This window comes from Nannospalax galili, unplaced genomic scaffold, assembly GCF_000622305.1.
Source record: "Nannospalax galili isolate Female #2095 unplaced genomic scaffold, S.galili_v1.0 scaffold541, whole genome shotgun sequence".
NCBI classification, from domain to species: domain Eukaryota; kingdom Metazoa; phylum Chordata; class Mammalia; order Rodentia; family Spalacidae; genus Nannospalax; species Nannospalax galili.
Window position 1 is genome coordinate 1,007,726 of NW_008345054.1, and position 4,676 is coordinate 1,012,401.

Here is a 4,676-nt window from a genome sequence, read left to right on the forward strand (position 1 = left end):
AGATGATAGATAGATAGACAGATAGATGATAGATAGATTAATGATGATTGATAGGGAGATAGATACAATATGCTTACTAAGAAAATTTTCTTTTCCCATTCAGTGGGTTCTTTCTTCACTTTCTTTGGAGCTCTTTGATGCACATATTGTTTAATTTCTGCTTAAGTAAAATTTATCTAATTATTTCACTTCTTATGCTTTAAGCTTCATACTAAAGATTTATTTGCAGATTTGAAATTATTACGACTTATCCAGAATGAGAGCTGATTGCTCAGTAGTTAAGAGCATTGCCTCTCTTGCAAGGAGCTGGGTTCAGTTCCAAGCACCCACGTGGTGCTAACAACCATCCATAGCTCCAGTTCCAGGGGATCTGATGCCCTTTTCTGACCTCCATGGGCATTGCATGACATGGGTGCACTTACATACACAGAGGAAATACACTCATACACATAAAATAAAAATAATAAATAAAATACTTTTTAAAGAAGATTTATCCCTAAATGTCTTCAAAATGTTTTATAATTTTAGGTCTTATATCCATTTTGAGTTAATTTTTGCATATAATATAAATAGAAGTCTTAAAATATTTCCACCCAATCTTTCCCTGAGAGTGGAGAAGAGAGAGCATGACACAGGTATTCAATTTGGGAGAGGCCCTCTGCAGTCTTTTATTCTCTCCACATACTGACAAGCCACAGGCCTCTCTGTTAATCACTACCTGTTGCAAAAGGAGGCTTTTTTGGTAATTGTTAAGAGATGCACAAATCTATGGGTATAACAATGAGTTAGTATGACTTACTTTAATACTATGTCTATTTAGCTGAATGATAATAGTAGTTTCTCCCCTACAAGCTGTGACTTGTCTAGCCACAGGTCCTTATCCCTGAAAACATTTCCAGGTATGGGCTCCATTTTTTGAAGTAAAGCTTAAATCAAATCAGAAGGTTGTTGGTTACTCCTATAACATCCATGCCACTATTGCACCAGCAGGCATATTGTGCCAGACCAATTATTGTAGCTACAGAGTTCACAGCTATGCAATGTTAATGTTTACCTTTCCCTTCCAGTGGTATGCACAGCACCTTCTAGTACTATGAGAGCTAGCCAGTAGAGATGAAGCTTTGAGGTCAATACAAGCTTGATTTCTACTTGTCTATGACTTGAATTTGTAGTGTCTTCACCAATAGGGTCTTACTCTCAATTTCTTGAGTAACCAAGAGTAATGTCAATAGTCAGTATTGTTTTAAGGTCTATGGGACCTCTCTGGTCAACAATTCCACAAAAGGGGAGTCCTTTATAGACACTGGGCTTTTTTTTTTCTAACCTGTGGTGTTCATTGGGGCCATCCATTATAGGGTAAACTATATTTAAACTTTTGTTGTTGTTGTCTTTTTGAGATGGGATCTCCCTGTCATGCCAGCTGTTCTGGACCTCACTCTGTAGACTAGGCTGGCCTCAAACTTACAAAGATCTGCTTGCTTTTGCCTCCCTAGTGCTGAGATTAAAGGCATGCACAACCACACCCAGTTTAAACTCTTTTTATGGGATATATATATTTCTACAATAGAACGTTTCCATATGACTTCCTCAAAACTCGAAAGGCCTTTAATGTTAGTTATCCCTGCCCTATCCTAATCCTTTGGGCATATCCCCAAGAATAACACAGTTGGATCATGTACTAAATCTATTTTTGGCATTTTGATGACTACAAGGAAACCTTGTTGTCTGGAAACCACAAGGTGGTTGCAAATATAAACCCTCAGAGCTTGTAACAGCAAGACATGTCCAAGCCCAAGCCCAAGTCAGACAAAGACCTGAATGGATGGGAGAAGTAGGTGGAAAGCACCATCCCTAGCTGAAGAACTATTAGCAATTGATAACTGCTAGGAGAGCACATTTTCTTTAGGGGTGTGAAACTTAATAGATACCAGACTCCTAGGGATAAACCCATACCCAAGACTGTTTGGAGAACACAGACCCATTAGTCCTTGTACGGGGTATTTGTTTGTTTTGAGACAAGATTTATCTGTAGTCTCAGGTGGCCTTGAACTCACTATATAGACCAGGCTGGCTTTGATCTCACAGAGATCTGCCTGCCTCTGCCCCTCAAATGCTGGGATTAAAGACATACATGACCATGTCTGGCTCAATAATCCTTAAAAAAAATAAAAATAGTAATAGAAGATATGAATTCTAGTGGGTTGGTAGTAGGGTAGCAGTGGAGATGGAGGAGGAGTTCTGCATGTTATCAAAATACAGTATGAAGAGTGAGGTAAAGGGAAAGAAGGACCTGAGAGAGAAGGATAGGATAAAGTAGTTATTAAGGGAGAACTATGTAAGAAGGGGGTAGTTAAAGGTGGGGAAAGGAGGACTATACAAAGAACTATGGGAATAAAAGGGGAAAAATTCTCCAGATATACAGTAAAAAAAACAAAGAACAAACAAACAAACAAACAAAAAAACCCTAAGCACAGAAGGAACCCTACAGGGATAGAAGAAAGCCCTTTCAAAAGCAATACAGTTGTTAAATGAAAATCCCTGTGCCAGGGGTGTGTTTCCCCTATGAGCTGTTCACCTGGGGGACACTACAGGTCCCCAAAACAATAAAGGCCATTGCCAATAATGTTGATTGTACACTGGAAGTGGACAGAAAAAACCTACTGCTGAATACACTGCATGATGTGAGTGCAGGAGAGGGAAAAAAATCAAGTTTGGACTAAGCTGGAAACCCCCTGACACTGGATAGGTGGATTTCATGTACCAAAAAACAACACACAGATGACTGTAGGAGAATAGTCTCCTATAATTCATCTCAATGATGGACCCAGAATGTTTCATTATCAACATCCAAAACAAGATGTTCCTGCTGGTGCAATAGTAGAGCATCTAGTGTTTGAACAACCAGCAAATTTTCGATTGGATATAATGCCCGCTTTAGGGGTGGAACACACATCTGGTACTGTGGACCCGGCCAACTCCCTGTGGCAGAGGAGAACATAGGCCCCAGTGGGAAGTAACTGCAATTGCTTTGTTAGAGGAAATGATGCACCTGCTAAAGTGCCGACCAAGCATGCATGTTTACACCCATAGGTTAAGTTATTATAGCAGTCACTGTTCAGATGTTCTTGCTTCTTGCTGTGTGTGTTTTTATTTTAGATGGAATCCCACTGAAACTGGCCAGAAGCCCATGGAAAACAAATGATGCAGAGACCTGGAAACTCAGTGCCTTGCTGCAATGGGAGGAAGATCATCCCACATCTACCACCCGCTCCAGGGATCAGGGAGCTTTTCAGAAGAGGTTGGTGGAAAGAATGTCAAAGTCAGAGGAAGGGGTGGAGTGTTAACTGGAAATGTCTTCTGACCACTATGCTGGCAAGCTATAGTCACACCTCCTTCCAATTCTCATCAAGGAGTCAAGGGGGGAGTCATTTACCCCTCCCACCCAATCAGTCGAACTTAGCTGCATGACGGAGGATAGGCAAAGGATATATAAGCCAAGAACACCAAGAGGCACCTCTCTCACCATTTTGTGTGGCTGTCAGGAGGTCACAGGATCTGTATTTGAGTGTGGACTTTATGGCACAGCCATAAATGTGGGGTGCCCACTCTTCTGTAAATAAACCAGTACCCTACACTCTGTTTAAAAAAATAAAATAAAATAAAATAAAGTACCAAAAATGAAATTGTCAAAGAATCAATAAAATATTTTTAAAATGATAATAAACACAGAAATAAGGCAAGGACTTTGACCCTTTATGGATATTCAATTGTCACAGAACCATGTATAAAATTGAAAATGAAACTTCCTTTAGCATGAAATGTTCTAGCCACTGTTATTGATAATCACGTAACCGTAAGTGGTTGACTTTTGGATGCTCAGTTCTATCCCATTGATAAGCATGTCTCGTTTGGTGGCAGCACCATATTATCATAATTACTGTTCTATTGTGTGGAGTTTTGAAATTAGCAAATGAAAGTCTTCCTAATTCATTCCTTTTCAGAACTGTTTTCACTTCTCTGGAATTCCATATGGATTTCAGAATCAGCTTGCTAATGTCCACAAAGAAGCAATCTTGGATTCTGATATGAATTGTGTTGAATATATACATGAGGTGAGGTTAATGTCATCACAGCTGTGCTAACTCTTCTGGTCTGTGAACTGGAATATCTTTCTAGATTTTTTTCTTGAATTCCTTTCAACAAGGCTTTGTAATTTTCAGAATATAGGTTTTACAGCTCTTGATTGTGTACAGTTTTTATTCTACTTTTTACTTTCTATTGTAAAGGGCATTACATTCTTTATTTAGTAAATAAAATTGACTTTATATATTGGCCTCGCATTATGCAAGTTTACTAAACTCACTTATTATAATTCTTATATGTGGATTCCTTCATATATTGTACAAGATTAGCCATTACAGATATGATTTTATTGAAATCTTCTGTGTCTTTTTCTGGCATAGTTCACTGGCTACCACTTCCACCATAATATTGAGTATAAATACTGAAAGAGGACATCTTTATTCCTAATCTCAGAAGTAAGCTTTCAATGCTAAGGATGTGAGCTGTGCATTTCCCTTCTATTATTTATTAATTCATTGTTTTTATAATGAAGCAATTTTTGACTGTTTCAAATCTCCCTCTATATCTATTGAATTTATTATGTGATTTATTTT

At 38.4% G+C, this 4,676-nt stretch overlaps 1 long non-coding RNA gene across 1 annotated transcript in view; it reads left to right on the forward strand.

The window, feature by feature from the left end:
* Positions 1-4,077, forward strand: part of LOC115071736 — a 21,363-nt gene extending 17,286 nt beyond the window's left edge. The window contains exons 2-3 of the long non-coding RNA XR_003850818.1: positions 3,157-3,298; positions 4,002-4,077. This is a non-coding gene — a long non-coding RNA (uncharacterized LOC115071736). The remainder of the gene's footprint in view (positions 1-3,156; positions 3,299-4,001) is intronic.
* The last annotated feature ends 599 nt before the right edge of the window (positions 4,078-4,676 follow it).